Source organism: Etheostoma cragini, chromosome 9 (genome assembly GCF_013103735.1).
Source record: "Etheostoma cragini isolate CJK2018 chromosome 9, CSU_Ecrag_1.0, whole genome shotgun sequence".
NCBI lineage: Eukaryota > Metazoa > Chordata > Actinopteri > Perciformes > Percidae > Etheostoma > Etheostoma cragini.
The window spans coordinates 5744284-5756530 of record NC_048415.1 but is presented as its reverse complement, the minus strand read 5'-3'; the positions used below and the strand labels follow the sequence as shown (position 1 = coordinate 5756530).

The 12247-nt window shown below is 39.7% G+C and overlaps 1 long non-coding RNA gene across 1 annotated transcript; it reads left to right on the top strand.

The window, feature by feature from the left end:
• The first annotated feature begins 1935 nt into the window (after positions 1 to 1935).
• LOC117951069 lies at positions 1936 to 5863 on the top strand. The gene is made up of 3 exons (XR_004658048.1): positions 1936 to 2153; positions 2851 to 2857; positions 5853 to 5863. It is a non-coding gene; the product is annotated as an uncharacterized LOC117951069 (long non-coding RNA).
• Positions 5864 to 12247: the final 6384 nt, after the last annotated feature.

Sequence of the window (12247 nt, the reverse complement as noted above, 5' to 3'; positions counted from 1 at the left end):
CAGCATCATAAATTATGAACGTTAAAGGTGAGTTTAAGGTTATGCTTTCCTTAACATCATCAATTAACAGTGCTTTGGGAACCAGTGCTGTGTCTGTACTTGAATTTGACTATATCTAGTAATCACTTGCCTGGCAGTAAGAAAATGAGTACAAGAAAAGAAGAAATGTGCTGAGTAAGATGAAGACGTTCTGCTGGTTATCCTGTGAATGCAATTAATGTTCCAATCCGGCTTCTTTGCTGCTGTCTGTTCCTGTTCGTTCTAACCTGTTAAGTTAGATTAACATCCCAAAGTATTCAGATGTTTTTTTTTTTTACGTATTTCTCATTGAAGGGGACAAAGAAAGATTTTGTATTTTCCAAAGTAAATAAATGCTAAATAATTCAGAGGACATTCGAAGTATAGTGGCTTCACTGTATGGACATGCAAACTCTTAGGCTTTAATTTAGGGGTACATGCCAATCAGAGTATTTAACTCTTGTTTTTTTTGTATGGTGAAACACATCTCAAACAAAAACCTGAAGCATTTCCTTTGCAAAGGGGATAAATATTATATAATATGTTTTCAGACACAGAGGAGTACACATCCAGCATGTAACCCTGCAAGCGTGACAAAGCAAGAAAATATTAACGTATTGCCACTGACACATAAAAGTAGGTATGTCATTCAGCACTGTACTGACCTTGTTCTGTGTGAAAATGAAAAGTAGTAGTCAATCTTATGTATAATAGTGATGTTTTGTATGAGGATTTAGTAAGATATCTGCATTGTTTGTTCTGACAGGTTTTTGAAAGATCCTACATTACCTACATTAGGCACAGCACTACATATTATACCACAAGATACACAATAGAGATCACAGACAAATGCTATGGTATAATTATTGGCTATGAAAACTAATAATCACATGCTGGTTAAAAGAAAAGTGTTTTCATTCAGACAACCGGGCTCAACTTGGACAATACTTGACAAAGACAGCTCTTTTAAGACTTCATTTGTCCATCATTTTCCAGACCTCTGTCTGCTCTCAGTTTGAGAGGAGAGGAGAGCCTGATCTAGGGAGGAGAGGAAAAAAAAGCCACCTTGACCTCACTTTCATCTCTGGAGCTGATCCTCTGGCGTGAATTCTCTAAGGAGCTGGCTGTGGAACAGAGAGTGGCTTTATGCTTGCTTACTACAATGTTCCTCATACAAAATCCCCTTTTATTTCTCGAGAGGGTTGAGAGAATGGCTTGAAAGGCACGTTCCCTCTTATCTCCAGTGATACCATTAGGCTGCGAGTAATTTATGCCTGATCACGTATATTTTCCGTGTAAAGTGAAGCCAGCGCTGATGATGATAATCTTTACGTAGGCAGAAAGTGTTGAACAATCATGCTAGAAATTTACAACGTTATGAAGAAAATCATTGTTGCGTTTTGAAACCTCATGAATCATCGGAAGAACTGTATATACTTTCATCTCTTGGGATAATACAATATTCACCGTAACCGCTGAATTCACCGTTCATTTAAGAAAAGACTAATTACATTAATTAATTAAAAGCACTCAAAGAAAAAGTTCAAACTTTGTTTAATTTTATTGCAGAGAGATTGATGAGAAGATAGATTCCAGTCTCATGTCTGTAAAACTACTGGCAAGTTACTTCCAAAATGTAAAACATTTAAGATTACTAGATACTGTTATCTAAGAGTAATTAGTTAAATTACAATATTACTGTCTCTGAATTGTAATGCTTTACACTTCGATGCATTGCTTTTGAGTTACTTTCACCAAAATAACAGCAGAAGTTTGACTTCTTTGCAGGTAGCTTGTGAATTTCACCATCGGATCAATAAAGTCTCCTCTATATCCAATTTAATACATCATAGATTATTCATAATATGTTGAATAATGAATAGGAATACGCAAAGTAACTAAAGCCATAAAAATAGAGAAGTTGGAGAAAATGAAAATACTTAATTAAAAGTAACTTACAGTTGTATTGAAGTACGACATAGTTACTTTCCACAGCTGATAAAATGCAGTGATATTATGTGTAACTAGCCTAAACATTAATTCCAGACATGTTTCTATCTGCCCGCATGTCGGACACACTGCTGTCCACGCTGACGTACCGTCACCTGTTGGGACAGGGATGTTGTCCCTACCTTGTCTAGTTCTGTCTCTGACCATGGGAACAGAGACAGGACAGCTTGCTTCAACACAGCGTATTACCTGCAGAAATTAATTTCCTTCTCACAAATGTATCTGTCTCTGCAGTCATCTCAACCATTGAATACAGCAACAGTAACCAACCCTCACAGCTTCTTTTTTTCCCTGGTAAGAAATGTTTTGCATTGTTGGTAAATTCTTTCAACAACAAACAGCTAAATGTTGCGTTAAAATGCGTTATAAAAATTCGTAACTTAGATTGTAATATTACCGAAATTAAACAAGTAATGCATTGTATTACTGTGTTGCTTCTGTAACACATTGCTCCCTACACCAGTGTTTAGTGAGCTTACATTTAAACAGAGACAGGCTAACGGTTTCCCTGTAGGCAGGGTTCAAAATGAACTTTTTTGTCTACCAGCGAAATGGATAGTGAACGTATAAATTTTACCAGCCACATATTTTACCAGCATTTAGCTAGTAGATTGTGCTGATTTTCAACCCTTTATATTCAGTCTTTATGCTGAATTTGCCAGCTGCTGGTGGTACCTTCATATTTAAAGTACAGATATGAGAGTGGAATCAATCAACTCATCTAATTCTCGGCAAGATAGCAAATATGCATATTTCCCATTATCAAACAACTCGTTTAGCTTCTTGTTTAACCTCTCCTTTGTTATCAGGGAATGACACAAGCACATGTGTTGCCTTAGCAAACAGGGAAAGTCTTACTCAGCATGGTCTGAAACCATAGACTGTTAATATTAATGGACAAAGCATCCAGTTTGGTAAAATGCTGCAAATGCAAAGTGCCTCAAACCTGCATTCTATCTGAATTCCAGCAGGGAGCGACACATGCAGTTGCAAAAGGAGGTCGGTTTCTGTGGAAGTCTGTGACAAAGTGATCCCCTTCTGACTTGATATATTACCTCGGTAAACATTTTCATAATTAGTGTATGGTCTCAATCGCTGATCGTTGATTTTAAAACCGACGATAAAGCAGGGGGTATTTTAGGGTGTGGCTATGATGTGATTGCCACTGGAAGTGTGTAACATAACGTAGAGTGTAAGGGATCCTCTCTCAATCCTCCGTGTCGTCTATATTCGTCACATCCGTAACCAGGATGGCTGCGCCTGGAACGGCAGATCTCCACATACCAATGGGTAACGTCACACGTGCTCTGTCCATTACTATTAACAGTCTAAGACTGAAACAGGGTCTACCACTCTGGGAAAGCTCCCTTAGCCAAACTGTTACAGTGAAAATGCGTTGAAAACACACATTTTATAATATCTGGAAGTATTTGAAGTGCAATTTACAAACACTTAACTAAACTTTGCCGCACTGAGATACATGGAGACAGTTTGTAGTAGTAGCCAAGTCCAGTTTCAGACCAAGCAGCTCTCAGAAGAGATCCCACAGGTGCTAGAGCGACAACAGGAGACAGCATTGAAGTGCTGCACAACAGCCACCTTGGTGGTATTGGCAGCCGAGACACGGGGCTTCAGCAATGCATGTCAATCTTTCCCGGGAGTGACAAGTGTCCAACCAAGAAAAGCCTTCCCACCGTCTTGCTGCCGCCATCCCCGTTCTTTAAGAGGGTTATAAATATTCCCCATGCCTGCTCTGACCACAGGCACACCTAAACCTTCAGGTCAACCCCCGTCTAGCCCTCTTTGCTCATCTGTTGACCGTCATTCATTATTTCATAATGGGTTTTTGCAGGGGGTAGTTTGGGGCTAGGTAAATGGTATTTGTCTCCCGATTACACTAAAAACAATTTAACCATGAGATAACTGGAGTTTGCAAGTAGCCTCTTGTCTACCCTCATGTCAGCCCATTGGTTCAAAGGGAGAGATCAGGATGTTTTTGAAGGTTCTAAGGAGCCTTTCGGCAGACACCTGTCACAACACCAGAGCATGGGGGCTCTGCTAAAATTGACCATCCGGTTTGTAACTTCTGCAGAGTCTGGAAAACAGAAACATGCACGGCCTTTTGAGCTCTTCTTCTTTGGCTTCACAAAAGCTTTGATTTTTAGACTTTAGCCTGCTTAGCCATAACGTCAATGGGAGTGAAAGTTTAGATAATCTCCGAAAGGGAAGCTATTTTTAATCTAATATGGTTTTCTGTTAATGTAGACTCCACATCCGCTACTCCAAGTAGATTAAAGTGTCTTCCATAACTTCTCCTACCTGTGTATGAAACTGCAGCCATGTAGACCCTTTAAGAAGTGCATCCATTTAGAACTTTGAACACAAACAATGAAAAACAGATTTACTATTTATTTCTTGGGAGAGCAACAACAGAAAAACAATGTGTTCTGCTGACAATTAGAAACAACTGCACAGAAAATTGTTCCCAGTTTCAGTTTGGGAAGGGGGGGGGGGGGGGGGGGGGGGGGGGGGGGGGGGGGGGGGGGGGGGGCAACAACATACATTTGAGATGCCTTGTTCCCAAGAAGAAGAAGAAGAAGAAATGATCAAGAAGCAGACAGCATTCAACATGTTGCCAAAAAAGGACAAAGTAGATCATTTTCAGATTGTTCAAGTGCTGGCTTTTGTATAAAAATGTGTAAAAAATTAGAAATGAATTCTTTCTAATCAGGCACAATAGATCATTATGTGTGTGTCCCAAACTAGCCAGAAAAAAAACTAGTAAATACTTGCAACATTTGTTTTGGCCACTTGGTGGCAGCAAAAGCAAGATATATGCACAACACTGGTCTACTGTATATCCTTGATGTTCCATTTCCGGGATTGCTCCGGTGTTGCAGGAAAATCCGCCGATGCTTGTCCTTTCACAGATGTCAGTTTCCTTCCGCTTTCTTACTCAGTGGATTGATGAGGACTATGGTTGTCTGCTCTTCAGATCTCTGGATGGAAAATTGAGACAGCTAGCTAGACTATCTGTCAAACCCGAGTCTTCTCTCGCACGACTATTTTACAGCCGCTCTGTTTGCAGCTTAGCGCCGCCCATGACGATTGTGATTGCTTTAAAGATATGCCAGTATTATTTGGATGTGTTTTTATTTATTTATTTTACCATCTGTAGGATTTGTCTCCAATAACTCCTAACTTAAAATTTTGGCTCGTAGCTAATAAATTGTGAACTATGTTCTCCAGCTAGTCGCTAACTTGTCTGTCTGTTATTTGGTGAGGCACTGGTAGTAAACCGACCCATTGTTTAAAAAAAACAAAAAAAGAGCTAAAAAGAAAACTTCAAAACAAAAGAAAACCAAAAAATTAGCTGAAAGATCTCAAACCGCTCTGTAGAACAGAGGGAAACTGCAGGATCAGGTGATGATGTTAGTTCGTCACCATGCATGACGTCTTTCACATTACATATAGTGATTTGACATATTGTTACCAGCAACTCATGGGTTATGAGGACCCTTTGTTCCCTGCATGTCAGGACTAGTTTAATCTGCGACACTTTTTGGTCCATCAGCTGCCCGGCGTCACCGTCTCCTGTCACCGAAGCAAAAAATAGCCCAGATCTCTGTGTTCGCTGGGGCGAAGCAGTGCCACCTGTCAGCCAGAACACAGGTTAAAATGCCAGGCTACAGACACAGATGGACGATCCCCACTGCCTCATGTGTTTGCTATCAAGGCTAGAGCCAGGTTTGGTGTGGCTGGCCTGCAGCACAAGACTGCATCATCATTACTTCATATGTGTATCCTGTCCAGGCAGCCAGCAGTAGGACACAGAAATTAACCAATTCTTAGGTCACTTCTTGGATTTAAAGAAGACATTAGATTCAGAATTTCCTGCAGTGTGTGTTAACTGGTTGGAAGAACTCCATTCATATGTTTTCTCAATGACCCTAAATCAGGGATCCTCAACAGGTGATCTATGCAGGGGGCTCCAAATTAGTCTTACTTTTGAAGCTTTGTCAAAAATTAAAAAGTCTTGACATACATCTAACATGTTATGAAATATAAAATTGATTATAGGGTTACTGCCATCCACAGTCACAGGTAATCCTAAGGATTCACTATGCCATATAAATGTTTAACATTAAAACATGATTTATAAAACCGTGCCAACAATTTTTAGGTTATATTAAAAGCTTAATACTCTATGCAAAAAAAAGGTATGTATAAAGGTTTTTGGCCACCCTACATGTTTTCTAAGGCCCAGTTTAAAATGCAACTTCATTTTATACGATATCTGTAGTAGGGGGTCCCTGCTCCATCACTCTTTCAGAGATCATTGGCTCCAAACACATTGTAGACCCCTGCCCTAAATGGAATGGAACCCTGACCTAGAATCAGGTTTGGCTCTTAATTGATTATGAATGAGATGGTCACCGAAGCGTGATCAGGGTTCTAAGATACTTAAAGTGCCCATATTAAGCTCATTTTCAGGTTAATAATTGTATTTTGAGGTAGTACCAGAATAGGTTTACTGGTTTCATTTTCAAAAAACATATTTTTGTTGTACTCCACATTTCTGCAGATCCTGTTTTCACCCTGTGTGTTTAGGTCTCTGTTTTAGCTCCAGAATGAGACATCACTTGTTTTAGCTACAGAGTGAGACATCTCACTTCTATACTAACTTTGCTGGGAGTCGCACATGCACATTAGCTAGGTTAAGATCCCATCAGCTGGACAATTCTTTCTCCAACTATCGTCAGTACGCAGGATTAGCTGGTAGACTTCTTCTAAACGAGGGCACATACCTGCAGAACAGGAACATGGAATTAGTACTTTTGTAGATTATGGTGAATTAGTGTGTAGCAATGTTTTGCCGTTGAGAACAAGCTAACATGCTAGCGCTAGCATGTGCTATGATTAGCCACCTCATCTCAGCTAGTGACGTAGAAAGCCGTGGAGATTTTGAACAGCTCACCCGGAGGCTGAAGGCAGAGGACATTCAGAAACCGTATCTCACTTAAACAGCGTGGATAGTTTTTTGTCCAAGTTTGCATGTGTGTGTAAGCTCCAGAGACACAAAATAACAATCCAAATCCCAGAAAAAGGGATTTTGGTCCTTATTTGGTCCTTTTCAAAATGTCTTCATCCATTGAATGGAAAGATACATAAATGTTCTGAACGTGAATGTGCTGTAGAGCTGTGTTAAAAAACAATATGCATGTCTGTAAACATATCCTGTTGCAAACCTGAAAATAAAAAGATTTATCCAAGCAGTCTAGACACAGATACCCCTGAGGTCATCACCATCATGACTTCCAGACTGTTTTGAGCTGACTGGCTCTGCTGGACACAGGACACGATGGAAACCCAAACATTAACCTGGCCAAGACTGTGGATATGTCAGCTGTGGTTATATTATGTAATACAGGCTATAAAGAGACTGAATAAATGTACCCCCTAATAATGAATCATGACTACTTTAAAACTGTCTTTGTAACTGAACACTTTTATATAAACAAAAAATAGCTATTTTTATACAAAGACACTTAGAAATGTAATGATATTGTCAGTGAATTGAAATCATAAGAAACACTTTTCTAGAATTAAGAAGTATGTTTGGCTTTTAACTTGATAAAAATCAATTTTCAAATCATCCAGCGGGTTTAAAAAGGTTACATAAATATATATATATGCAGTATATATATATGTCAGGAGGTGGTTAGCTTAGCTTATCTTAGCTTAGCATAAGGACTGAAAGCAAAGGGACATAGCTAGCCTGAATTTCCAAAGGAAAAAGGTTCATGCTAAGTTAACTGTCTCCTGGCCGCGGCCTCATATGAAATGTACAAATGTGAGAGTTGCATCAATCTTCTTATATAATTTTCGGAAAGCACAACTTAATTTCCCTAAACTGTTCCTTTAATTCTAAAGTTAGAAAAAATATCAAAACCGACGCTAAACCCAACGCTAACTGAAATTTAAAAAAATCAAATTCACCAACATTGCAAGTTTTGAGTTTTCCAAATGTATTACTGGCAATTTAATCACAATCGTTTATAGACAAAATCATCAAGCTCAGAAAGTCCAAATCTTCAAAAGAAAGAAAAAAAGACAAATTAACATGTCCAAAGTAAAGTCAAACTTCGTGAAGTCATTAATAAAGTCCAAAAGGGAATTAAATTGAAAGAAACCTCAAGGCCGTGATCAAGTTTAGATCTGTGAACAATTTTCTCTAAATAAGTAGCCTGTGGTGTGAGCAAAAGAACAAAAGTGGATAAAAGCATCCAGCTATTATCTGTGGTCCGTATGTTCTGTGAAGTGCATGCTGGTGAGTTTACACACTGACAACATTCTCCTCTGGACAACTCAAAGGAAAACTAATGCTCAATTGTAAGGGAATACACTTAAATGAAACAAGATGTCTCTCTCTATAAAGTTATTACGTGATGCAAATTAAAAATAAATCTGGCCATTCTTTTTATGATGTTTGCCAGTTTTGTTATCAATGTCAATTGTGTGTTGTGCGTCGCTTGTGGTGTTTCAGAGCTAAATAACCGTGCTGTCACTCCAGAGACTCCGATTGGTTGTCAACTCTAATTGCTTTGCATTTATTTACAGCATGGAAACAGGGACACTTGATCTTCTGCTTTCACAGAGCTATATTTGTATAAGCCCTGTTGTTAGCCTATTTTTCTTTCGGGAACAAAAATTGCCCTAGTGCCAAGGTAAATAAGGCGCACATTTGTGAACAGCACTGGGTGTAAGAGTCCAGAAATGGGTAAAACAAAGCAGGAAACTGCCAAGTATTCCCATTAGAAGGAAGTTATTTTCTTTTCAGCACAGTGGCCCATTTCTCCCATCACTCCTGCTATTTAAACTCTACTTGAATCCAGGTCTGAACTGAATGCAGGTGGCAAGGCTCAAGGAATGCCTGGAAAAATCGTTAAAACTATGTGGAATCTTATATAGCAGCTCAAAAACTTACATCTAGCTCATCACATTCCTGCTGTACAGTAGTTTTACTGACCTGTAAGGTTTCTACTGTGCAGTAACACGGGTGCTGGACCATGTCTTCTGGAAACAGGGAGTTTCTGACAGGCTGCTCAGGGTTCTTCCTGTAAATGTCCAACAGAGGGAACCTGTGAAACTACTGACCAAACAGAAGTGTGTGTGATTTACCCCTGTTCTCCTGCAGCCTTAAAGTACATAATCTCCAGACACCCTTGTATCACTTAAAATGATATGGAAAATGAAAGACTTAGACCTCAGTATCTGCACTCCTTTGCCCTTGTATACTTTTAAGGAATATATTTTGAACATCAAATACTCACTTCCTATTGTCTTGTAAGGTGGCTCTGAAATGTTTGAAAGCTGCACTAGCTCTCTTCCAAAAGTCACAATAGATTCCAATGGTGTCCCAGTTTTACAGCAAAAAAAACACTCACCAAATAGAAACCACTCAAACCACACCTGCATGAGAGCATTGGCCATTTGTTCAAATAGTGTTACTCTTTCCCTACGCTTAACAAAATTAGTTACATAACCAAACCTTAAAGCGACACAATGACGAAGTGGGTTTGCTCACCACTTGTCCCATACAGGTCATTAGTTATAGTAAGTAGACACACAGTTATCGTTAGTTTAGTTCCATTTTATTAGGTTGCAAATTAAAACATGGTTTAAACGTTTCCCTGTGTTGATACTTACAATTGTTTGTTCCTTTGTTTAGTTCCACCATGCAGGACAATTGTTTGGGGAGGGGCCGGCCTAAGCATTTCCTGTTTCATAGGAAAAGGGTGGTCAGCATGACATCACCGGGCAGAACCAAGTAGAGGGGTTTCTTGTGTATAGGAATGTTTATTTTGGTTGTTTATAATTGTTATATAAAAATGGTATGAATAACCCTGACCTGTTTTGTAGTCAGTAGGATAAGAGGGAACTGGTAACCAAGTTCCATAGGTTAAGAGATTGCTAGATATTAATGTCATGGAGTAGATCAACCTGCTTTAGGATGGGATGGACTGAAGCAGTGGGGTGTGAATTGACAACCCTATATAAATAGGTAACAGGGAGGTAAGGCTGTGCTGCTGGGAACACATTCATGTTGGTAGTGCTGCTACTATTTGAACATGTAATTGTTTTTAAGTTTTGATTATTTAATTATCCATGTACTGTAGACCACTGGAAATAAATAATCACCTCTGGAAACATGCAATGTCTGAGTCTACCTGCCTACCACCATCCTAGCCGCTCGGGCCACCCTACCACAAACGCTAATCAATATTTTAGTTTTAACAATGAAAATCGTGAAAACATTTGATGTGAAAGGGCTCACTTGTAGTGACTGCCCTAGAAGGAATCAAGGGACTTTTAGCTGGCAAAGTCAATAGGTTTCATTTAACTCAATTAAACACATGCTAAATTTTCAAAATAAAATACACCATGTACATGGCAGATCATATTTCCCTGCACTACACCCTGAAAATATAATGGGCAGAGACATGCTTGAAGTCAACAAGTCAGAGGTTTTGTTGATCTGTTAATAGAAAGTAAATCCTGTTATATTGCACAACCACAAGTGAATTCACAAGTTCTCGTGGGTCTTTGTGACTTCAACTGTCAGTCATGGCCGCAGCCGTTCCGTAACAAATCCGGACCTGGTGGGTATTGAAGGACGGCGAAGTTTGAAGCCGACTCGCAGAAGAGCCGTTCCCCAGCCGTTCCCACAGGTGAAAATCCAGGGTCATCAACCACATGTCCACCTGCAGCAGGAAGCAACAGGAAAAAGGTCAGATGAACCCATTTTATGCTACCTGCTCAGTATCAAACAGGAGACAGACAAAGTTAGCGTCTAGCTAGTGAATATGGTGGAGCCTTTAGCAACATAAGAACCAAAAATGTCCGAGTTGACAGAGAGCAAAAATAGAGGTAAATGAAAAGTGAGTATTGGACCTATTTGTCTAGTGACCAGAAACACGACTCAAAATTATTGCTAATGTTGTTCTGTGTCTGTGGAATGTGTAATGGACAACTGTTTGCTGATACCTTCATTATAATACCTGTATGAGGGTTTGAGTCCATTGTCAGTGCCATTTCCCCGCTTCCCATTCATTTCTATGGGACCAGCGGTGCAATGCATTCTGGTAGTGTCTCAGGGACTTTGGAGAAACGGGGCGTCCTCAGTTGCATACATTTGAATTTTGAATGAAGTTGAATTCAGCCGTCATTGTAGGAGGGTGTAGGAGTTTTCCTTTGCTGGTCAGTGGTCAGTGAAGAGAAACTGGTGGCAAGCTCACCAGCGAGCAATGCTGGGAAGTAGGGCGATTCCATTTGTGAAAACAACGCGCACATGGACACCCACAATGAGGTTAGTGTTATGCTGCCAAAAACGCGACTAAAATGGTGAATCAATGCAGCTTTAACAAACAAACAAAAAAACAAATTGGTGTTGTAATAGTGAATTTTGGAAGACTTATTGCTTCATTATCCACTGCCAACAGGCATTAATATTTATGTCTGAACCCGACACAGTTAAAATCAAATTTTGTTCTCATACCAACGACACGTGTAGGCTATGTTTTTTTGTGTAAAGCCCGCTTTTACAAAGCAACTGTAGAAAGGCATTTGGAAACGTCAACAGATGAGCACATCAGCGCACACGGGCCAATAAGCGCACGTTAATTAGCTGTTTAATTTAAAATGTTCATTGTATTAACACTTCCGCCTTGCTTCATTTCCGACCGTGGTGATCACACATCATGAAATGAATAACGTTGGAGTTAAAATCCCTGTTTCTGGTGAGCAAATGAATGAACTTGACTTTCAGTCTGGGGTTTATTTCAGACACCGCGCACACTGTAAACGAAACTTAAACGTATTCCACCAACTCTGCTCCGGTCCCATCTACACTTCTGCATCCTCTTTCTCTATCTCTTGTCTGCCCATTTTCCACACACATAGACCCACACGCATTGACCACTCTTAAAATAACCACAGCACCATTTTACAACAAATGCCTTATCGTACTGATGTGACCGAGCCCAACCCGAACACGACAATAATTTATAAATATCTGTCCAAACCCAGAATGGGCCGTAGGGTATCGTTGGGCCCGGGTCGAGTTTCCATGCCTTAATCTGTATGTATGACCCGTGACTCTGAGGTAGGCCGACCATTGGGCTTAGCCAAAAAGTGACGTAAATTTGACTACAGCTGC